Consider the following 26014-nt stretch of genomic DNA (forward strand, 5'->3'; position numbering starts at 1 on the left):
GTGGACTGAGTGCCGGCCTGTGAACCAAAGGGTCACTGGTTTGATTCCCAGTCAGGGCACATGCCTGGGCTGTGGGCCAGATCCCCACTGCAGAGCACAAGAGAAGCAACTGCATATTGATGTTTCTCTCCTTTTCTTTCTCCTTCCCTTCCCCAATCTAAAAATAAATAAATAAGATCTTTAAAAAAAGAGTTTAAAAGCAAAACCTTTTAGTGAAATTAGCAAGATCAAATGCAAACAACACACAGAGGCCCCTTCCTAGTGAACTGGATTCCCTTTAGACATGCCAATGTCTTTGTTAATGACTTTCACATTACAGCTTTTTACTAAAGCTGAGAACTGAAATGTCCCTTCCTGTACTGTGAATGGCTTGAGGGTGGCCAACTTTTGGATGGAGGCACAATATTCAGTGTGGAGGGAGGTAATTGGTCTCTACAGAGAATAAAAATGCATTTTGTTTATTCTGTGAAAAACTAGTTTTCAGAAAAGTTGGCTTTTAAATGTTTGGACCACTCTCACCATTCAGTCATACTTGTAAGGAGATTAAAAGGGTGGTGGACTTGTAGCAGTTCCTATAAAAACTGGCTGGTGCCCTAGCTGCTGTTGCAATCCATTGAAACCTGGCAGGAAAATTAAACTTTCGTTCTTTCATCCTCTTTCTTCTTGCTGCGTGTTTACTTTGGAGCTTTGGACCATACTCGTTAATGAGTGTTAACGAGGCCTTTTAAAAGGAGCAAGTAGTAAGGAGAAAAATAACAAGAGAGTGAAGGAGAGACATCAAACAAAAAGCAGGAATAGAGTAAGAAGCAAAACAGAAGCATTTTCAACATTTTTAAAGTGACTGAATTCAAATTGGGATGCAGATGACATCTGGTTCATACATACCACGCCATGGAAACAGCATCTTCCCAAAGAACATTACTTTTGTTAAACGAGGTTTTCCCAATATGCAAGTTACTGCAAGCAAAGTCACTCTCACTAAACCAGCGTCAATTACTGAATGGCTCATCCATCCGGCCGGTGACAATTGTTGAAATGACTGGAACACCATCATGTTCATTGTTTTTTTTACATTTTTATTGTTGTTCAAGTACAGTTGTCTCCATTTTCTTCCCTCCACTCCCCCCAACCATACCCATCTGCCTGTCTTATCCTAGATCTGATACCCCTTTGGCTTTGTCCGTGGGTCCTTTATACATGTTCCTTGATGACCCTTCCCTTATTTTCTCCATTATCCCTCTCCTCCCTCCCCTCTGGTTACTGTCAGTTTGTTCTTAATTTCAGTGTCTGTGCCTATATTTTGCTTGCTTGTTTGTTTTGTTGATCAGGTTCCATTTATAGGTGAGATCATATGGTATTTGTCTTTCACTGCTTGGCTTATTTCACTTAAAGTAATGCTCTCCAGATCTATCCATGCTGTCGTGAAGGGTAGGAGCTCTTTCTTTCTTGCTCCTGCATAGTACTCCATCGTGTAACTGTACCATAGTTTTTTGGTCCATTCATTTGCTGATGGGCACTTAGGCTGTTTCCAGCATTTGGCTATTGTAAATTGTGCTGCTATGAACATGGGGATGCATAGGTTCTTTTGAATTGGTGTTTCAAGATTCTTAGGGTGTAATCCCAGCAGTGGAATTGCCAGGTCAAAAGGTAGCTCCATTTTTAGTTTTCTGAGGGAATTTCATACTGTTTTCCACAGTGGCTGCACCAGTCTGCAATCCCACCAACAGTGCACTAGGGTTCCTTTTTCTCCACAACCTCACTAGTACTTGTTATTTGTTGATATGTTAATGATGGCCATTATGACCACTGTGAAGGGGTATCTCATTGTGGTTTTAATTTGCATGTCTCTGATGGCTAGTGGTGCTGATTTTCTTTTTTTTAATTTATTTTTTATTGATTATGCCATTACAGTTGTTCTATTCCCCCCTTCATTCCCCTCAACCCTGCACACCTCTCCCCCACCATTACCCCCCCTTTAGTTTATGACCATGTGTCTCAAGTTCTTTAGATTCTATATTTCCCATACTATTCTTGCCCCCCATCTATTTTCTATCTACTGTCTATGCTACTTATTTTCTGTACCTTCTCCCCCCTTCTCCTCCTCCCACTCCCCTGTTGTTAACCCTCCTTGAGATCTTCATTTCTATGTTTCCACTCCTTATCTAGCTGTCCTTTTAGTTTGCTTTTGTTTTAGGTGTGGTTGTTAATAACTGTGCGTTTGTTGTCCTTTCACTGTTCATGTTTTTTTAACTTCTTTTTCTTAGATAAGTCCCTTTAACATTTCATATAATAAGGGCTTGGTGATGATGAACTCCTTAAATTTGATCTTATCTGAGAAGCACTTTGTCTGTCCTTCCATTCTAAATGAAAGTTTTGCTGGATAGAGCAATCTTGGTTGTAGGTCTTTGGATTTCATGACTTGAAATACCTCTTTCCAGCCCCTTCTTGTCTGTAAGCTCTCTTTTGAGAAATCAGCTGACAGTCTGATAGGAACTCCTTTGTAGGTGACTGTCCCCTTATCTCTTGCTGCTTCTAGGATTCTCTCCTTCATTTTAATCTTGGGTAATGTAATGATGATGTGCCTTGGTGTGTTTCTTCTTGGGTACAACTTCTTTGGGACTCTCTGAGCTTCCTGGATTTCCTGGAAGTCTATTTCCTTTGCCAGATTGGGGAAATTCTCCTTTATTATTTGTTCAAATAAGTTTTCCACTGGTGGCTGTGCCTTTCCCCCTCTGGCCCCCCTATAATTCAGATGTTGGAGCCTTTAAAAATGTCCTGGACGTTCCTAAGACTCTCCTCATTTTTTTGAATTCTTGCTTCTTCACTTTTTTCTGTTTGGCCATTATTTGCTTTCTTCTGGTCCACTCCATTGATTTGAGTCCCAGTTTCCTTTTCATCACTATTGGTTTCCTGTGCAATTCCATTCAGTGAGGATCCTGATCACCAGTGTTTTAAACTGTGCATCTGAGAGTTTTGCTATTTCTTTATCGCTTAGATTTATAGGCTCTGGGGCTTTGAGATCTTCTTGAGCCATTTTTGGTCTGCTCGCACTAATTAAGTATGAGGAGGGGAACCTTGGACTCCCAGGTTGCTGGGTTGTGACGCTGTATGTGGGGCGTGGTCAGAGCGGGGAAATGGCGATGCACTCTGCTGCTGCTCGCCGCTGGGGCCTGCTCAGTCCTGTAGTCTCACTGCCCACTCCCTTGCTTGTCTATCTGCACACAAATGCGCAACCACAGTCAACCCGCAGCCCTGCTCCCTCGCTGGTTCCCATGGTCGCTCGCTGGGTTGCTTACCAGGTCCAACCCTGTGCCTGGGTTCCGTGCACCTGAGTCCGTCTGACTGAGTTTTCCTGTGCAACCCTGCTCCACCAGCTGCTGGTTTCGCCCCTCTTACCGGTCAGGCTGAAGAACTTGTTATCAGACTTCCGAAAACTTCAATTTTCTGTGTTCTGGCTGTGTTTTCTGTTGCTAATATTTGCCTACCACTCTCTCCCTAAATAGCTTCCATCCGATAATTCCTTGGCCCTAAAGCAAGCCTGTAGTGTTAAATATTCAGGGCCTGATCTTATTAGAAAAGAGAAGCTTAATTAAATTTCTTCTTTGTGCCAGAAAAATATTCATCAATGAGTGAACGTCAGTCTTCAGAAAAAAAAGATCATGTGTGTTCACTTGGAGGTTGTTGCTAATATTTAGTTGTCTCTAAACTTGGTTGTGTGAGAAAGCAGGGAGTCTCCACCTATGCCTCCATCTTGGCGGAAGTTCTGATTTTCTTAAAAAATAAATAGTTTTGATGTTTGAAGCACTTGATGTTAGTGACTAGAAAATTAAGAACAATTAAATCCTTGGTCTCTTTTAAATGGATATCATTTGAATCAATATTTATTAGAATACACAAGTTCATTTTTAGTTTATTAGAATACAAGTTTGTATCCTGAATAATAATTTATGCAATGATGTTTAAATGACTTAAAAGAGGTTTACCATTTTTATAAGTACTTACATTAAGCCTGGTGCATTTGTGTCCCAGACACTTACAATTAAGATAGTTCTAAATACTTAATTAGAAACTCTTTTAATCCTAACTTACTAATTCAAACAGTATATGTGCCAAGTACAAGTTGTGGGTATTGGGACACATAGCTGTCATCTTTTTGTTAGGGCGGTGTTACGTATGCTGCCACATACAATTTTAAATTTTCTATTAGTCACATTAAAAAGGTAAGAATGAACAGGTGAAATTTATTTTAATGATACATTTTATTTAGCCTAATAGAAGCAAAATATTTTTATTTCTATGTGTCATCGATATAAGAAAAAGATTCTTGAGATATTTTACACTCTTTTTCTTTATTAAGTCTTTGAAATCTGGCACATATTGTTGTCCTTATACAGTGTGCTTCAGTTTGGAGCAGCCACAGTTTGAGTGCTTTGTACTAGCACATGGCTGGTGGACACCATACTGGACAGCGCAGGTCAAGATCCATGAAAGGAGTGCTTAGTTGTACTGGAGAAAACCAGGGATACCTCACTGCGGCAGGAGCTCTTGAAACAGGACAAAAGAATGTGTGAGGTTTTGAGATGTGGAGCAGTGTGATTCAAGTCACTTGGTATGGCTTGAATGAAGGAATTAGCAGGAGAGGAGGATGAGAAGCCAGCAAGGACCAGACTTTGAAGGAACTTGCCTACCACTCTCTCCCTAAATAGCTTCCATCCGATAATTCCTTGGCCCTAAAACAAGTCTGTAGTGTTAAATATTCAGGGCCTGATCTTATTAGAAAAGAGAAGCTTAATTAAATTTCTTCTTTGTGCCAGAAAAATATTCATCAATGAGTGAATGTCAGTCTTCAGAAAAAAAGATCATGTGTGTTCACTTGGAGGTTGTTGCTGAAACCACCAGCCGAGGCTTTCACCTTCCTGGCTGTTTCTTACTTTGAAAAGCAAATGACTGGGAAACCTACACGATTAGCTCATGTTTTTCTTGGCCTCCCGAGAGTTCGCTCTCCAGATGCCCACACTGCTTGTTTGATTCTGATGCTGGCAGAAGATGGTAACGTATTTAGATTCAATGGGAGGAATGGGAGGAAAAGTGTTGAGAAATGCTTGGTGCCTTTAGTTTCCTTTTACATGACATTCTTACACACATTCACTTGTTGGGGCCAGTGAGTCCTAATATTGCAGCCACAGCCACAGATTTCTGACCTTTACTGAACAGAGAGTATTTATCTAAATATAGACTCTTGAGCAAGGACAGAGCGTCCTAGAGAGAAGTCATTCATTTTTCTTCTGAATAACCTACTCTTGTACTTTTCCAATGGAGGAAGTGTGTAATAGTAGCCTATGATCCCTGGAAACTTGGTCCAGCAAGATGCACCCAGGAAAATTTAATAATTTTTTGTGGGTATTCAAGTTCACTTTGTTTTCATTTAATTTTCTTTTAAAAAGAGTGTGAGATCAAATAACTTCCCCTTCATAAAAAAAAACAATATTTTTCTCCATCAAATGAATGTGAGAGAATATCACATGAAAAGTAGCTAAAGCTATCATGTTTACCAAATTTCTTTCTATCTTTCCCTTCCGTATTAAATCTCGATTTGAAATGTGTGTGGTCAATTTAAAAAATGTGTGATCTAAATTTTAATTTGTGAAGTTGTAACCGCATATGTTTCCTCCTCCATCTTCTTGAAAGCTGACTTGCTCCAATGCTCTATTTTACCACCATTTCTCAGTATGTACCCCTCCTTCAAACCACACTTACATGGTGTTTATAGTTGTTTCGTATTGCTTATACAAGAAATCGCCACCAACTCTGTGGCTTCATTTTTCCACATCCTCTAAATGCAGTTGAAGTGGCCCAGCACAAATGCATTTCCTTACAGTTCTGTGGGTCAGAAGTCCTGAGAGCAAAGTGCTGGCAGGTCTGAGTTCCTTCTGGGGGCTCTAGGTGAGCCTTCGTTCCTTTGCCTCCTCTAGAGCCTGCCTGCTGGCTGCTGTTCTCCATTTCCAAGGCCACTGGTGTAGCATCTTCAAATCTCTCTTCCTATCACCTCTGATTCCTTCTTCACATCTCCTTCCTGAGTGTTCTTGATTATATCTTTCCTGTACCCAGTGGTTACATTTTGACACCTGGATAATCTCCTCATCTCAAGGTCCATCAATTAATCACATCTGCAAAGTCTCCTTTGCCATATAAAGTATATATTTACAGATTTTGGAGATATGGGGAGAGGGGCCATCGGTCTGCTGAGCACAATAATGACTACTAGCCTTCGTCTTCAGCCCCTAATCTTCCTTAGTTTTCCAGCTGCCTGTAAATACACAGGCATATCGAACATTACAGACTTTCAGGCTCAAAGATGAATGTTTCTCCCCCCCCAAAATTATTATCTCAGTTCCACTGAAACACCATCAGTACATCACCTAAGCAAAGAGAACTGTGAATTGTCCTAACCTGAAAATTCTCACCCCCACTTGCACCAAAGCCAAGTCCCGACTTATTTTTTTTAACTTCTAAGTATTTCCAAATGTAACCTGCTGCTTCATTCTTTCTACCTCTTTCTTGGTTCAGGTGTTTGTCCTCATTGAAACCATTGCAATAGCCTATATTCTCTGTCCCCAGCCTGTTCTCTCAGACACATTCCCTGCAGCTACATCTCAGATCCGAATGTGACAGTATGATTCTCACAGGTGAATCTTTTAATGCCCCTCAGTGTCTGCCATTCCTTCACTTTGCACAGGAGGCCCTCCCCAACCTCGTCTCTGACTATTTCTTCAGCCATGACTTTCTCAACTTCCCATTACGCGTCTCAGGATGCATTTTCTTGCTGGCGGTTTGCTTCACATTCACTCATGTTCTTTGAATTCTGTGATTCTCCCCTCATAACCCAGAGGCTCTGTGACAATGTCTAATGCACTGTGTTGTTATCATCTGTGCATGCTTTTCTAGATGGTTCGGCTTCTCAAAAAATTTTTCTTAAAGCTTTTTATTTATTTTATCTTTAGAGGGAAAGGGAAGGAGAGAGGGAGAGAAACATCAATGTATGGCTGCCTTTCGTGCGTCCCCTGCTGGGAACTGGCCTGCAGGGAACTGGCCTGCAACCCAGGAATGTGCCCTGACTGGGAATCGAACCGCGATTAGTTCCCAGGCCCATGCTCAATCCACTGAGCTACACCAGCCAGGGCTTCAAACACTTTTTTTGATTGTATGTCCGCATCTAGCCGAGTCCTTAACACAATATAAAAAAGTCTTTTATGTGGTTTTTAAAATTCAGAGCAAGAGGTTTTTTCAACCTTTTCAAATTATTAAAAAAACTAATAACAACAACAATTAATTGAAATGTTTTGGGAGATTTAATGATCTGTGAGAAATTTGGTCTAGTGTGTCCTGTTTGGGGATGTGGAAACATTAAAGAGAGATATTAGGCTTTATAATAAAGCAGAAAATTATATCCACTAATTGAAAAACATGAGAATTTTAGGTGTTCAAAATACATAAATATCCTGTAGATAAGATATGCTCTAGAATTTCTGTGCTTGAAATGTAGACCATGTTATTCTTCTCTCCTTTCTCTTTCTCTCTCCCTCCCTTCTTCCCCTTCCGCCTTCTCTCTTTTCTTTTTTCTCTTTCTCTCTCTCTCTCTTTTTTTAAATAATACGCTTGAAGGTTACCCTCAGTCACTGCTTTCATCAACAGCTTGTTTTGGGTGGTTTCAGGCATATGAATCTGTTTATAAAAGATCCTCTTACACTGCCTCTCACCCCTTCCTTCAGCCTCACCCCAGATCTAACCTAACCATGACCTGAATAGCTCTCACTGCCGCTCTGCTTCCATCCCTTACATACGTCTTTTTTAAAATAATTAGTTTGGCACATAAAACTCAACTGCTGCTAGTTCATGTTGGGAGGTCTAAAATATCCTACCAATTTTAACCAGTTACAGAAACCATACCGCAATTCCTGAAGCAGTTATTCCTGACATTAAGTTTTCTTCAAGCTTATTTTACATACAGAGGATAGAAGAAGAGATAGGTCACTAGTGGAATTCTGTAAAATGATCTTTACCTCAAGCTGTCCCAGCTTCTTGTGTGTGTGTGTGTGTGTGTGTATGTACACATGTATGTACAGAATGTTGTGTTAGGTAAAGCTCGTGTGAGCATGCTCTGAAGATACAGGTAAGATGAGTGGAAGTTGGAGTTCCTTTTTTGAGAATCCAGTCTGTGCACTGCACACACTGAAATGAGATGGCAGAGTGTCTGCTGCAAAGACTGCTGTGGATGTGGAGGGCATTGCTCTTTCCTTAGCTACCCACTACATTAACTTTCTCTCTTGAGAAGGCGGTTTGTGCTGTTCTTGATCTCTAGCTGCCAAAGTATGGCCATTTGACTTTGTGTCTGCAATTAGATGCCCCCCCCCCACTGAAAAAAGGGCACAGAGATGCAAAGATGGACGAATACACAGGGGACAAATCCCCTGGCAATGGGGAGGCCAGGGTACTATACTGAGTGGCCAGTGACTGGGGCTTTCTAAGCAGAGAGCTTTTAAAGGAGAATCATGACTATGTTTATGTTCTCAATCACATACTTCCCTTTGTTTCTATCATTTTCTGAGCCTAGTTATCTAGGCTTTTCTTCATTTCTGGAGCCATCTGACAGTCTTGCTGCACAGAGCTTATACATATCAAGTTCATTGGAATTGGTTTGCATTCTCTGAAACCAAAAAATGCTGATTAATTTAGTTAGTTGGTGAGAGAACAACACTGAAAAAGAACTATCTTAGTAAGAATTACTCTAGAAGCAAAACTCGAGGCACCAGTTTGAGTGCCAGTGGTTTATTCCTGAAGTTTCAGGAAGCACTGGCAGGAAAGCGGGATGTGAGACAGAGGAAGGAGGTGCGGAGCATACTGCAGCTGGTGGGGACAGACCTTGGTCCTGCTGGGAGTTGCTCATCCTGAGGATGAGGAAGCTGGGGTGTTTATCCTCGAAGTCCTCTCTATCAGTGGTGCAGGGTGCTTCCTGGGGGATGAGAATTCTCCAAATTTCCATACAATTGGCCTTAAATTGAGTCCCAAATGTTGATGGTAGGATGCTTGCTGCCCATGTAGGAAGAGTGAGGATTAAGGGTGCATACAGAGAGCACTAGCATTGTGATGGCTTTTTTGATGTGTCAGCTCAGCTGGACCGGAGTTCTCAGTTATTCAAATACTACTCCAGTTGTTGCTTTGAAAGTAATCTGTAGATGTGATTAAAGCTCCTAATACAGTGACTTTGAGTAAATGGGATTATCCTGGATAATTTGAGTGAAACTGGATCAGTCCATTGTAAAAACTTAAAAGAAAGGCTGACTTTTCTCCAAGAGAGAAGAAATTCCTCTTTGAGGGAACACCCTAGACTTGTTCCCACCGACTTCCACCCTGCTTGTGATATTCCCTTCTTGTGAATGACAGTTTTAGCCTATGCCATGGTTTTAACCTGCTCTATGAATTTTAGACATTATTAGGCAGTTCCTACAACCATGTTTATCTATCATCTATCTATCTATCTATCTATCTATCTATCTATCTATCTATCTATCTATCTATCATCTATCTATCTATCTTTACCTATCTTACCATACATCTATCATCAATCTATCAAATGCATAGACACACACACATTTTCTACAAGTTCTTCCTCTGTTTCAATTCTGATTGGTATGGTCAGTTTTGGTATCTGGAAATGGATGCTGCCATACAAATACACAAACATGTGAGGGAGGCTTTGGAATCAAGGGGATGGAGACTAAAAGAAATTTGGGAAACTTTTGAAAGTATGATAGAGAATGCCTAAAAATGTCTTCAACAGATTGTAAATAGAAATATAGATTGATGGGAAGTGCTCAGAAGGAAGCAAGGGACATTTTATTAGAAACAGGAAGAAGGAAGATCTTTGCTCTGTGATGGCAGGAGTTCCAGTGGAATTATCACTTGTGGTTGTATGCAAAGCAGAAGGATCTCTCTAGCTGGGAGCAGAAGGAAAATTTGGAAATATTTAAAGCACAAGAAGATTTCGGTACATTTGTGCTGGATCACAGATGGAAGAGGCCGTGCACAAAAAGGAGAGAGCAGCTTTGTTTTATTTTGCTAAGGCTGCCATACCAAAGGCCACAGACTACGGGCCTATACAACAAAAACTTATCTTCTCCCAGTTCTGGAGGCTAGAAATCTGAGACCAAGGTGTCAGCAGGCTTGTTTTTTTTCTTCCTTTCCTGAAGTCTCTCTCTTTAACTTACAGCCATCTTTTCTCCATGTGTCTTTATATAATCTTCCAAAAATGTCTAAATCTTCTCTCATAAAAACAGCAGTCATATTGGATTAAGACCTACTCATATAACCTCATTTTACCTTAATTACCTCATTAAAGACCCTATCTCCCAATCCAGCACATTTTAAAGTACTGAATGTGAGAATTTCAACACACAAAATTTTGCAGAACACAACTTAGCCCATAACCAACCTCTAGGAGCCAAGAGCAATTTCCAGCCAACAGGCAGCAAGAAAATAAGAATATTAGTTTTCCAACTGCAAGGAACTAAATTTTGTCCCAGCCACCTGTATGAGCTCAAAAGACTTTCACCCCAGAACCTTTATATAAATGTCCAAGTTGGCCATCACATTTTTGGCAGCTTTTCCTTACTTCTGACATACAGAATTGTGAGATAGTTTTAAAGCCTCCAATTGAATGATAATTTGTTATGCATTAATAGAAAACTCACACAATCATCAAATACCAGTGGCCAATCACAATTTCTTTTTAAAAATAAAGTGAAATAAACTAAAAATGAAGTGAAATAAACTATACTCTCAACCTCATATTTTTCCTCTTTCTACCCTCAGTTCCAAATTTCTCTATCCTCTGACAGCACTTGTCTTTCAACGTGAAGTTAATGTCCACAGGTGTTTCTTAAAGCTCCACCTCCTGACAGTTTTCTCCCTCATTAGTCTCTTTCAGGGTTGTGCCTCCATGAAGCAGTGGTGTGACAGCTGTCCACTCTGCGTCTTAGCAAGGTATGGAATTGATCCGTCCATGAAACAGGACCAGATTTCCCACCTTCTGTGTCACCTGGTAATAGAGAACCCTACCCCGGGTCATAGATGTAAGCTGAAAAACAAGTGTCAGAGAAAGCGACATAGGTGATGGGAGATCTTGGTTACTTATTCACATAATTTAATCGTGTGCTCTAGAATTGGTTGGGCTCTGTAGCAAATGTGTTATTTCCAGCATAGAATCAATGTTATTGTGCTTGACCTAAAAATGATTTGGTAGCTGTGACAAAATCAAGCTCTTTGATGGGCATCTCTTATCACATTGTCAATAAATAGTATATGCTTTGGCGCTAAGTCTCTAGGATGGTCCAAAAACATATAAGAACGTTTTTCAAATGGTGCCTAGTTCTTTGCTAAGAAAGATGGTACAGCCTTGCTCCAACACCTAGATCTACTCTGTAGTTTTCTCTGTGGCTTGGCAGAGATTGGACATGATGAACATTTCAATCAAAATCACTTCCTGCACCATGAAATCTGCTAAGCTGTTGGAGCCAAGTGGTAGGTTACTTGGCTGAAACTACTGTAGAACCAGATCTTTCTAAGCACATTCAATACTGACAGCCTCCTGAGTTCCTTACCGTAGGGGTAAAGCAGACTCCAAGTGGGTGTGCATTGTTTCCAAAATCTAGAGAGGCCCGTGGAGGTTATCAACACCTCACTTTTCACCACCTGCGGTAGTTTGGAGTCCAAGTGAAGAAATAATGATGGGTTGTGTAATAGCTATTCACAGAAAATATGGGGCTAGGAGGTTAATAATAACTATAAGATGATTAAATCCACTAGTTAATATCAGTGGCCAAAAGGCTCTAAAAAGATAATAGACAGCTATTAAATAAGGTAACAAAGTGAAAGCCAGAAGCAACATTTTGTTGCATTTAAAGATACTCACATCTTCAGCTGAAGAGCAGAATGTGTTGAAAACCAAGTTCAAGATTTGGCAGTATAAGAGTTTGAGTAGATAGGAGGCTAAATCCATACTCCTGTAAAATTATTCTATATTGAATTCTGAACCCAATAGGGAAGATCTAGAATGCTGAGCCTGGATAGAGACATTTGGAAGAACACACTTGGAAATCTGGAGCCCTATCAGCTGGCAGGATTAAATCCCCACCCTTCACAGCAACCCCCTACTATCTAAACATGTGCAAGAGATTCACCCAAGGTGGATTCCTCTGAAGATGATGCTGGATTCCTCATCATCTACTCCTACTTCCCCTAATTGCTTCTAGATCAATCCTATGGGTCCCTTCTCAGCATGGCCTGGTCAGGAAAATAGTATTCTTTCTTGGGGAAGAGAAGAGTTATTCAACGTGCACCTGCAGACCTGGCTGATATGTACCAACAAAGGGAACTGGGGAAACCTGTCCAGGACTAGATTTGGCAGTGTTCCATTAGGTAGAGCACAATACCCAACTGGAGAAGGGGGGCTCTTTACATGGTCACAATCAGGAAAACAAAAACACCAACCTCCTTTATTATACCAACTGAAGTTTATCTAATTTTTGTGTGTTTTTGTCTATTTTCCCTTCAAAATTTACAAGTCTGCTTTTCTAAAAGATCACAAGTCCTTGGAAGCTCACAGGGTCCATCTGAGTGAGAGAGGGCCCCAACCCCAGCCTGGACAAGCTTTTATTGCTTTTCTGGGCACCTTACATCGAAGATGGTCCTTATTTACTACACACAGGTTCGCTTTAGGTGGTTACCTTTTTACAGAAAACAAAAGAGAGGAAGTTGCTAATTATCACAAAGAAGAGGGATATTTGCAAATGTGAAGGAAAAAGTGGTTGAACTGGTTACACTCCATCCTTGGGAGGTTTAGCGTAGGTTTTAGGAAGTTACTTTAAAGAAATGCAGTGAACATTTTGTGCTTCAATTCAGGGGGAGGGAGTTTTATCAAAAAGCAAGATGCAAAGCAGCCTAGGTACAATGCAGGCCTGATTCCCCACAGGGAAACCTATCTGTGGGCTTGGGTCCTGTGTGCTGACTCGCTCCCCACTGGTTGTCTGAATCAGGAGCTGGGCTACATCCGCCATGCCACACAGAACCGTTCCCTATAGCTCAGGGCACATTGTGGTTGAACTGACCCTTACTTTCTACAATTCAAATAAATCTGCATTGCATGGAATAAATTCAGGAGTGATTCATGAGAAAAGCTTCAAGGGTGTCCAACCTCTTGGCATCTGCAGGCCACACTGGAAGCAAAAGAGTTGTCTTAGGCCACACATTAAATACACAAACACTAACGAAAACTGATGAGCCAAGAAAAGGTTTTAAGTAAATTTACAATTTTGTGTTGGGCTGCATTCATAGCCGAGGTTGGACATCCCTGCGACATTGGAAGGGGTTATGATAAGCTGTCATTGATTCTGATTTATACCAATTATGCCTGGAAGTAGGTGTTCTGCATTTTGAAATAATTCTAAGAGAGTAACACTAATGAGATTTTTAAAAGGAACATTGCACTTAATTTGAGAATGTGATTTGATTGGCAATAACAAACTTTTCTAAAAGTTGTACATTTCAGCTCTTGTTATAGAAATGTCAGTTGATTAAAAGAGGGGGTGCAGACTGAACTGTGTGTAAGCAAAGTGTCACTCTTTAAAAGAAGGAAATGGAAAATACTCCTCGATTCAAGAGATAATTGACAGCTTAGAAAAATTCAGCTTGCCAGTTAGCTTTTCTCTTTTTACAAACAGCAAATAGCATATTTTCATTATAAACTCACGGCCAGAGTGTAAGACTAAACTCTGAAATGCAGGGCAGGGACTGCTGTGATTGGCTAGGTTTCAGATTTGAGAGTCTGCGTAGCCAGAGCAATGCCAAAAGGTCTTCCATCTGAGCCAATCTCCTCCAGCATCTCAGAGGGGGACTGAACTTGGGCTCAGCCGTTCTTCGTATGGTGTCCCCACTGAACCTACTTCCTCCTCCACCTCCCTTGCCTTCGGACACCTCCCTGGCCATGAAAACAGAACCTGTTACACCCCAAGAGCCTCACAGAAAATTACAATCCATGAAATGAAGCACATAGAGTAGTGGTTGGGGGCAATAACTGTTTTTGGCAGGGCTCATTTACTTTCTTTGTTCTCAGAATCTCTAATTCTTTTCCCCATTGAATAGTGTCATTAAGAAACCCTCATCAATTCAATTCTGCTGTGCATTTGTAGAGATGCATACAGACTTGCCTATATGTGTATGTGTGTGTATACATATATATTTTAGATATATATTTCTTTTGTTCCTAAAAATGTATCTTTTGTTAACCTAAATTCACAAGTAGAGGAAACAAAGTATGCTGCTTTTCTGACTTGCATTATATCTAAAACTATTTACATACCTGAAGTTTAGTTGCAAAAATGAAATAAAATTTTATCCAATGAGACAAAAATTAGAAAACATACTTGGTTGTAACAGCTTTTACTTATGAGAACATAGCCAGAGACTAAAATTATAAATATAACACAAACTGTTTACATTTAATTTTTATTTTTAAAAAATTAAAAAATTTCATGTGATTGGGATTCTTTGTCTGTCCCTTCCATTCTATTTCTTCTCCTCTGACCCCCAGCCTGCTTCCTATTCCCAGACCTTCAAGCAGCTTCTTAAGGTGAGACTACAAAAGAAAAATATATTTGTAAATAAGCTAAGATAAAGTGTTAAATTAGTTAAGGTGAACCTTCTGCTTGTAGGTTTCTATATCCTTTGAATGTTTAACCACCAGTTTATATTATTTATCATACCTTTGCTTCTTGTCTTAAAAATAAAACCACAGTAACAAATTAAAAGTGCTTACTTCTGCTGTGAAATTTATGATTTCATCAAAATCCATTACAACTTGAAATGGATTTCTCTGTCTCTGCTCTCAGTTTGTGTTTATACCTGACTCCAGAATTACTTTCATCAGGGAGATACAATGTCATATTTTATATTTTGCAATAAACATTTCTCTGTTTAGTGCAACACTTCTTTTGAATGTAGAAACCTTTGGCTGACTGTTTTATCATTCAAATATTGAAACTTTTAAAACAAAGCTTTAATAAAAAAGGGATCTCAATTTCTTCAATCAGCTCACTTATATAGATGGTGTTAAAATGAATTAGACATTTAAAAATAAAACAAGACATCTCTTTATTAGACTTTATATTTGATAGGTTTATTTTTATTCCTCTTAAACTTTTGAAATACTATAGAAATATATTTAACTATCTTAGTTTTCTTACCATAGGTAGTAAACTAGTTATTAATAAGAAAGAGAGCAAAGGGAATTAGACATTGAGCTTAATAACTAGGGGGCATCAACCTGCTTGCTTAGCTAGGAAGCTATAGAAGTCATAGACTCATTTGCACAGTTCAGGGGACTGCTGCCTAGGATACTTAATTTTAGGAGCCCACAAAATATCCCCAGCAGCACTATCTGCCCTCTAGCACCAGACTATTGAGGGGCACAGGGTGAGATGCTTGACCATAGAGGCCTATTAGTCTAGGTAGGAGGTGGACCTATCAGAAGCCCATGAAAGCTCGGAAGTCAATTGGTTATTTTGAAAGAGCTCCTGGATATAACCCCAGGGGAACAAAGAAGTTTACTCTCTTTGTTTCTGTCTGTCTCTCTCTTCTTCAGTGCCCCACTCCATTTGTGCTTCTCTTTCTTGCCTGGGAATGTGCACAGCCTTATGGATCTGGAGCTGTGTGGCCCGTAGCAGACCATCCAGGCTCCAGAGGACTGTAGTTTAACATGACACAGAAACTCGGGACATTGACCTTTGTTTTGGCCTTCCTGAGGACATGATTGGGCTTTTTCCATGGTGGGGCGGAGGGAGATGGAACATTGAATATCCAGCAGCAAATTTCCACCCAAGTAAACCTTGCCATACCACAGTCTCCCGTGCCTGTGTCTGTGAAAGGCTTTTCTCTTGATCCAGGGGAAGAACCTGATTTCCACCAGCAATATATCGACTTGTTTCTACACTTATTGGTCATGAACTGAAGTTAGTCACTGGAGTGCTATTAGAGTTGAAGCTGCTACAATAGAGCTTTGGTCTTCCAAGACTCATAGTAACATTTGGATATTTGAAAGGTGAGCCCTACATTAACTTACAAGAACAAATATAAGTAAAATTAATTTTTGGATTAATTATTTTTACAAATAAAATTAATTTTCAATAAATATAAAAAACAAATTTAGCAATTTTGTTTACAATAAAATTTGTTATGTTTTTAAACATCGCCGTGGAAAACTGACATTAAAATTCTATATATTTAAAGTATAAAACATGAGGCCCTGGCTGGTGTAGCTGAGTGGATTGAGTGCAGGCCTGTGAACTAATGGATTGTGGTTCGATTCCCAGTCAGGGCACATGCCTGGGTTGCAGGCCAGTTCCCAGCGGGTGACACACATTGACATTTCTCTCCTTCTCTCCTTCCCTTCCCCTCTAAAGATAAATGAATAAAATCTTTTTTAAAAGCCAGGAGGATTTGATATGCATATCAATTATAAAATAATTAGCATAATGAAGTTAATTAACATATCTATCAACTCATACATTTAACTCTTTTTGTGGTGAGATCGACTTAAGATTTTGACTTAAAATTAACTCAACAAATGTCAAATATACAATACTGTATTATTAACAACTGTCTCCCATGCTGTACATTGAGTCCTTAGAACAGGTTGATTTTTATAAGTAAAAGTTTGTTCCTTTCGACTCACATTTTCTTATTTTCTAATCCCAGCCTCTTCCTGATAAGCATTATTCTCTTCTCTATTTATAGATGTTTTTGTGTGTGTGTGTTATGTGTATTTCTGTTTTTGCCTTTTTAAAAATATTTCACATATAAGTAATGCCATATGAGTACTGCATTTTCCTCATCTGGCTTATTTAAATGAACACAATGCCCTCCTATCTATTTTTTTCTTAATGGCAGAATGTTCTTGTTCATACCTATATAATATTCTATTATATATGCAACATCTTCTTTATTTTTCTGTTGACACCCACTTACATTGTTTCTGCATCTTGGCTACTATTAATAATGCTTTGGACATGTACTCTGAAGCAAGATTGTTAGATAATATTGTACTTCCATTTTTAATTTTTGAGAAACTTCCATACTTTAAAAAAAGTACTCTAATTTACATTCTCACCAATAGTGTACAAAGGTTTCCCTTTCTCCACAACCTTACCAACATTTTTTATCTCTTGTTATTTTTATAACAGCTGTCCAAGTAGGTGTATGGAGATATTTTATTGTGGGATTGATTTGTATTTTTGTGATGTTTAGTGATATTGGTTATCTTCTCATGGTTATTGTCTATTTCCATGTCATCTTTGAGTAAAATAAAAAAACTTTATTCTGCTCCTTTGCCCATTTTTACCTGTATTATTTGCATTTTTGCTGTTGAATTGTATGAGTTTTTTTGTGTGTGTAAAAGATTTTATTTATTCATTCTCAGAGAGAGAGGAAGGGAGGGAGAAAAAGAGGGAGAGAAACATCAGTGCGTGGTTGCCTCTCGCATGCCCCTTACTGGGGGCCTGGCCCACAAGCCAGGTGTGTGCCCTGACTGAGAATTGAACCAGGGACCCTTTGGTTTGCTGGACGGCACTCAATATATTTTTAATATTATCCACTTATTATACATGTATTGGTCTTTCACCTCCTTGGTTAAATTTATTCCTAAATATTTTATTGTTTTTAGTTACTATAAATAAAATGTTAAACATCTCTTTCACATAGTTTTTGTTAGTGTATAAAAATGCAACTAATTTTTGCAGATTAATTTGGTATCCAGAAACTTCACTGAATTTGTTTATTTCTTCTAACACTTTTTTGGTAGAGTCTTTAGGATTTTTTGTATATAGAATCCTGTCATCTGCAAATGGAGACAATTTTACTTCTTCCCTGTGATTTGGATGTCTTTTTTTTCTTGCCTAACTTCTCTGCTTAGACCTTCCATACTATGTTGAATAGGATCGACTGGAGTAGGTATCTTGGTCTTGGTCTTCATTTTAGAGGAAAGTCTTTTAGCTTTTCGCCATTTAGTACCTTAACTGTTGACCCGCCGTAGGTGGCCCTTCTGTTGAGAAACATTCTTTCTATGCCTAACTTGTTGATAGCTTTTATCATGAAAGAATGTTGAATTTTGTCAAATGCTGTTTCTGTGTCTATTGAGAGGACCATGTGATTTTATCCTTTATTCTGTTAATGTGGTATATCACATTTATTGATTTGTATATGTTGAGCCATTATGGTATCCCGCCAAGGTTCTTTTTTTCTACCTCTTTGCTATAGAGCACAGAGATTTCCCAGAAATATTTTTATTGGTTTGTAGTTGTTTATTCATTTTTTGGGCTTCTTTTTGTGGGAAAGTTGAAGCCTCCATTTGTTGGTGTAAACTGTTATGATATAAAAGTAGAAGCTACATCTCATAATTACAAAAAAGAGAATAGGTTAATTTTTTTTTACTAAATTTAAAAGTGCTGGTGAGGTTGTGGAGAAAATGGAACCCTAGAACACTGTTGGTGGGATTGCGGACTGGTGCAGCCACTATGGAAAACAGTATGAAATTTCCTCAGAAAACTAAAACTGGAACTGCCTTCTGACTCAGCAATTCCATTGCTGGAATTACAACTTAAGAATCCTGAAAGACCAATTCAAAAGAATCTATGCACCCCAATGTTCCTAGCAGCACAATTTACAATAGCCAAGTGTTAGAAGCAATCTAAGTGTCCATCAGTAAATGAGTGGATCAAAAAACTATGGTACATTTACATGATGGAATACTATGAAGCAGAAAGAAAGAAGGAGCTCCTACTCTTCAAAATGGCTTGGATGGATCTGGAGAGCATTATGCTAAGTGAAATAAGCCAGGTGATGAAAGACAAATACCATATGATCTCACCTATAAGTGGAATCTGATCAACAAACTAGCAAGCAAGCAAAATACAACCAGAGACATAAACAATAAGCTGACAGTAACTAGAGGGCAGGAGGGAGAAGATAATGGGGAAAAGGAGAAGGGCTGTCAATGAACATGTATAAAGGACACACGGGCAAAGCCAAAGGGGGGAAGGATTGAGGTGGGAGGTAGTGATGGCTGGGGCAGGGGGCAGTGATGCGGGAAAAAGGGAGACAACTGTAATTGAACAACAATTAAAAATTTTTTTAAATAACTTAATTATTTTTAAAAGTTCCGTAAGAAATTATGTGCTCTCATCATCTCATCTCAACAGTTACATCTCATCTCAACAGTTACATAAAATGATTGAGGGGTTTACATAATTAATAATTTTATTTAATAATAAAATACCAATCTTACTTTTATTAGTAGAACTTACTGAATGTATATTTTTCTTTCAGGTGAAACTATACCATTCTATATTTGAATAATACATCAACCATTTTTTAAAGGTTTGCATGTCTGTGATAAAGATAAGTAGAAGAGCTTATTTACTCTTAAATGTAAAATTGGGGGAAAAACTCTGATTTTTGAAAGTTTGTCAGTTCAAATCGACAGTAGACAATTTAATGGAGAGCCTGTTTTATGTTTTTCCTGCGCAGTAGAAAGCAGGCAGTTTCTCCTTCAAGACCAACTAAGCTGGAATCCAGAATACCAGTGTTGGAAGCCACAGTGGAATACCCCAGCATCCGAGCAACATGCTAATTGGGTACTTCTGCCCTCAAATCACACAGATTAAGATTAGGTTACTAGAGGATAAGATATCATGACATTTTATAAGGATGATGATAGTACAAAAGTTAATGCTCTGAGAGTAGGATTTTTAAATTATCTTTTCCAACTATTTTGGGGGTTATAAAAATTCAAATTGGTGCTAAAATTGATAAAGCATGATAGATTTTAAGAAATAGTATTAATCTCTTACAAAGGAAGCTCTTGAGACGATAGGGAGGCAGGATTTTATATTAAATATCAACTCATTGAAATCTCACAATTTAAATGAATCTCTTCTATAACTTACACTGAAAATATTTTCACCCTCTGTTTGGGATTATTTAGTCTGTTTTTACTAATAATTCTCATTGGTTTAAAAATTCAAGAAATAAAATATTATTTCCAAGATGAAATAAATTTTAAAGAGTTGGTACTTGTTCACCAGCTGGTTACATTTAGCATTTCAGCATAAATATATTCACTTAAGTGTCTTTAAAATAAGATATTGTCTGTACCTGGGAATTAGCTTTTCACAGTGAGCACTTACTTGTTCTTCTCTCTGCTGTCTTTTGTTGTCTCTGCCTTCATGGCATTTGGCTTTGGTGACTATAGAGAGCATAAATAACTGCATCCCTCACTCCAGGTACTTCCCTGGAGACACCTGCATGTGAACCCAATCCTCCAAATGTTGCCTCTATCTGTTTTCCTTAGGACGAGGAGCCAGAATGGCAACAGCCTTTTATCCTCAGTATACTGAACATTCAGACCAGTTTCTTTCCTTCCTTTCTTCATCTCTCTCTCCCTCCCTCCCTCTCCTTCTTTTTCTTCCCTTCCTTCCTTTCTTTCTTTCCACCTTTTCTTCTTTCATTTTTTGGTTTGCTTGATTTTTCTAGAGTGCTTTCTTACTGGTAGTAAAGAAAGTGAATTTTCAAATTGAACTAAAGTTAGTATGTAGAGGCTTACCACACAGTTCCAATGCCTTAATTATTACAAGTTAGCAGACAGTTCTCAGTGGTGTAAGGACTGGTACTTCTAACCAGGTTCCACTTTCTACACTAATCCCAGCCCAATTCCTACTTATCAGCTCTCTTTCCTAAATAATTTAGTCCAAAGTGTCACTAATTTTTTAGTACATGATATATTAGTTGAGTACTTACTTGTGAGAGGTAGGGAAATCTTAGTAGTAGTTGCCATCATAATTTTTTAAATAATGTATTGATTCAGAGGAAAAAGCACACACAACCTCTTAACAAATGATTGAGAGTAGAAGGTAAGATCCTTAGGGACCTGGAAGTTTATGGAAAAGTTTTAAGTGAGATATAAAAGTAATATACTGCCAATCTAGGAGAAAAAGAGAGGGAAGGGGTGCAGCTGCTGGGATGACAGAGAGCTGTATGGAATTTAAAGTAACTCCACCCATTTTTCCCCCTAAGATCTTGAGTGAAGTTGCCAAACTGAGAAATGTTGGTTGTGGGTACATGTGAGTGTTTCTATGTGTTTTCTGTTTGTGGGTGTGTGTGTAAACCAGTGATGGGGCTGGGTGCCTTCTGGACTGACACACCACAAAAGCCCAGAGACACAAGTTTCAGCAGCTTCCAGAAATCATGAGGAGGGTTCCAGAGAATCACAGACTGTGCAATTGTGTTTTAGGCTTGGTTAAACCGGATCTTCAAGGATCAGAAGTATTCAAGAAAATTTATGCATCACTTGGGACTGACACAGAAATTAAGAAAGATTCTCTGGAAGTGAATTCTGGCTTTTCTCTTGATTTAGGAGAAATAAACACTATATAAATTGTAAAATGAGAACAGTTTTTGGACTAGATTAGGCCAAAAAATTATTCCCCCATTCTGAGACCACAAAAATATATTTTCTCCTTATATTTTCTCCTATTAGCTATGTAATTGTCTCTTTCACATGTAAATATTCCAGCTCAAGTTTATTTCTGGATGTGGTGTACGGAAGGAACCCCAATATATATTTCCTTATAATGAGCTGATCTTGCCAATATCTTTTTAAAATATGCATCTTTTCCCAATGATTTGTGACACCACTCCCCTATATGCTTTCCATTGCAACCATAAATTAGTTGAAATCTCATTATCTGATGGCCTTTTCTATGATCTCATTGTGGATTTATAGCCTTTATTCTTTCTCCTTTAAAAATTTAGTCAGACGGAAATTTCAGGGTAATAAAAACATACTGAATGTGATTCATGTACCATGAAGTAGTAATAGCCAAAATATTAAAGTTTAAACCTAAACCATAAAGTCTTTAACAGGCACTCGCACGAAGGTATCAATTAGATTCATGTATTAAATCTTTACTTTGAGAAACACATATTAAGTGTTTATGATATAGGAAAATGGAAATCAATGGAGACTGAGAGCTGTTTTTGGGTTGGTTTATTTACCTTCACTGGTCCATTGTCTTCTACCAATCAGCTTTCACCTGTAAAACTCTATGAAGCCATTTTTGTCATTAGATATTGAGTGCCTTTTGGGGTTTAAAGAAAACAAAAGAAATACTACGAGCTAATGTAAGCTGTTGCACAGAAGCAAGACAGCATGGGATGACCCAGAGTTGAAAAATGTAAGGGTAACATTAACTTGTTTTTGACCCCATGTATACTTTCAGATTAGAATTTTGTTTTCTGCTCTGTAAACAAGCTGTCATATTCTAAGGAGAGAATCAGAACTGATACCTATGAAGTGTGCTGGAGTTGGCTATAAATGAAAAGTCTTAGCAACATATCTCTCATTCAAAGGCCATTTTCCCCTTGGCTATCTTGTCTACCCAGAGCAAATCAAGAAGCATACATTAAATCAGAAAGATGCTTCAGAGCTCAAATGAATATCCCAAGGTTACCTACTAAAATTCGTAGACTCCAACCACAACAAAACCCTCCCAGATTCTTGCTTTGCTCTATATGTTTTTATTTCAATAAAAAATATATACATTTTATCACCTGCTTGTCAGGCTCACTGTAGAGTAGAAGCAGAAATTAGAATTGTGAAGTTACAAAAATAGAGGTAACAAAACTAGAAGAAAACAACTGATATTAATAGTTATACCTGGCAGCATGAAAGGTGACCTGGATCTCAGAAATTCAAACACAAATTAGCAGAGAAAAGTAAAACTATGCATTTATGAGCATGGCAAAAATGAGTTCAGTTTTAGACAGAAGAGAAAAAATATATATATGTGTGTATGTATATATGTGTATATATGTATACACACATATTCAGATTCAACTCTGCTGTAAGACACTGTGAAGAATGTAATTTATTTTACCTTATTCTGGACTGGAATTATAATTAAACCTGGTACTTTCACTTTATGTGATGCCAATATAAAGCAGTGGCCAAGATCACTGTCAAGCCAGAGATACCTGAGTTTGAATGTCATGTTTAACATTAGTCAATGGCCATGAAAAATGACTTAGTCTTTCTGAGACAGAACTTGACCTCCTAACAATGCCTAAGTTAAAGAGTCATGAGCATTTAGTGAGATAACATGTGCATGTGAAACACTTAGCTGGTGCTTACCACTTTGTAGTCACACAACAAGCAGAGCTATTCTGTGCCTCTTCATTGGAGAAGCTTCTGTTATTGGAGAATGCAAAGATTAAAATATAGCTTACTCCCTCAGAATTCATCATATTTAGATCATATTTGATGTGTGACAAGCAGTACACCTTCATTTTGTTGTCATAGTTGAGCAATAAGTGTACTTAAGATGTATTTGTCTGAAAGTCATATGAGTTCCCACCCTTTAACTGTCTAGTCCTTCTATCTGCAAACTCTGGAAATCATTCTTCCAGCTCTTACTGTTTATCATCCAAGGAAGTAGTTGAATGTGTGTTAAGGGATTAGTATAAAGCTATCTTAGATAGTTGGAAGGAAAAAACCAATCACACATTGTAAGTAGAATTATATAAATAACATCTTATATGGGGACTAGAAATAATACATTTTAAAATTGAGATTCATATAGAATTAATATCACATTTTTTGTTCAAAATAGACACAAGACACACTGACATTCAACAGTCAATATAAAAAATAAATTTTCAACATCCCTTCGCATTCTATTCCCCACAAAGAATCAAGAGTGAATTTTCAATGTATATATTAGTTCATGACTTCCTATTTAAAACTCGATCTGAACAAGTGGGCAGTGACCAGAGGGGAGAGGGAAGGGAATTTAAGAAGAAAAAGGGGAGGGATTTTGAGGAACAAGTATGAAAGACACAGGGATGAGGACTGGGGGGAGGAAATGGGAGGGAGGTGGGGAGTATGGGGCAGGGGGGCTGGGGTGGGAGAAACAGACAAAAAACTGTACTTGAAAAATAACTAAATAAAATTAAAAAAAATAAAACTCTTGAATGACTTCACATTAACTGTGAAATAAAGCCAATCTTCTTGTGGCCTAAAAGGCGCTGTATGGTCTAGTTCTTTTCTCTGTCTGAACTATTCTTTATTTTTAAATATATTTTTCAATATTCCTATGAGCTGATCAGAGAAAAAAGATTGTAGAATTTGTTCACATATGACCTGAAAGGAGAATTAAAAGCTTAAGTTACTTTAGAATAAAAATTTTAATTAAATGTGGAAGTGTCAAAGCTTTATTTAGCCAGACATATACATATACCTGAGCCGGAAATAAGCTGTTTACTTTTTAATGACAGAAAATATCTTGTCATTGAAAAAGTGTGATATAGCCACACAGATGGATGTGGGACTTACTCCCTTCTTCCAAAGTGTGTATAAGTCAATCAGCATTTATTGAAAAGCTATTCTACTGGGAAAAATATCTTTTACCTGAAATTAACTTAGAGATAGAGCTTAAAAGCATTGAATATTTAAAGACCTGTTTAAGTACATTCCTTATGAAAAAAAAGTCAGTTTTTTTTTTCACCCAAAGGTTAACTTCAACTTGAACTTCATATGAGTTCAGAGAATAGGTGATGACAAAACTGAAGGAAGATATTCCTTAGATTCTATTAAGGCAAAAGGTGATAGAAAACATTTAAGTAAACAGGAAGTTACTTGACCTTCATATAATTTAGTTTTAGAGACCACTAAGTGACACAATGTACCCCTGTAGTTTATAAATTCTCTGCCTTTCTTATGGAAAAATAGAAAGCCTACCATGGTCCCTAGATTTCAGTATTTAGCAAAATTAATAAAATAATGACTTTCTCTACCCTTAATTTTGTGTTTATGAACACAGTGAAGAAGTTCCCATTAAAACTGGTGGATTTAAAAAAATTCTTTGGTTATAATTTTTGGCCTGGTTTTAAAGTTACTCATTTGTTTTTGGATCAGCTTTTACCATGTGGCTGGGATTTTTTTGTGCGTGTGTTGTAATACGAAGTTGCACCATTGCTGTTCTAAAGAGTGAACTAAATGGAAACTAAACCTCAAAAAAACACCATGTTCGAGCAATGTTAAACATCTGACTTGGACCAACAGAACCAGGGCGGGGCCACGCATTTCTAATTATATCCAATATTTGTGTGAGAAACACTGAGTTAGAAAGCAGTCAGTTTTCCTGTATATATCATACTCAGCTCTAAAAAATGTGACAGAGTCCTGAGCTGATGTGGTTTTTAAATGATATCAGCTCTAAAATAAAATCTTATTATAAATATGCAGTTTATTGTATTTTAGTTTATGGATTAAAGTAAAAGGAATAGAACTTTAAGTAACTAAGAAGATTTTTAACTGGTTAGAGGGGCATATTAGAGTTCAGTGCAATGTTGAATTTTTCTGTTTCAAATATTCTGTCTTTAATTACTCTGAAAAAAAGTCATGTGTTATCAATTTTCTTGAGAATACTCAACTCTATAAGGCCCTCTTATTTAGAAATACAAATGAATTACTAGCATATAGTTGACACTTTGCTATATGGGGAGTTTTGCTGAAAATTTAAGAGCATTGGCATAGTATTTATATTACAAAAATGAAGTTTCCTGTACCATAAATGTGAGATTAGTCTCTTGCCCCCTTGCTCTCCAAAAGTGAAAAGTTGTTTGTTTTGCTCACACTGTATAAATTTTAGTCAGTACCCTGTTGTTATCAAATGGAATTCACAGCAAAAATAACCTGATGTTTTATTATAGCTTAAAACTATTTTTGCTCATATTAAAATGAAATTGTTCACATTAAAGTAAAAAGATCATTTTCAAGTTAAAAGTATGTGGAAAGAGTTCTATTATTTGCTGTAATGAAACCATTTTCTTGTAGAATCTGTTATCGATGCTT

Source organism: Artibeus jamaicensis, unplaced genomic scaffold (assembly GCF_021234435.1).
Source record: "Artibeus jamaicensis isolate MK-2021 breed Jamaican fruit bat unplaced genomic scaffold, CSHL_Jam_final scaffold_474, whole genome shotgun sequence".
NCBI lineage: Eukaryota > Metazoa > Chordata > Mammalia > Chiroptera > Phyllostomidae > Artibeus > Artibeus jamaicensis.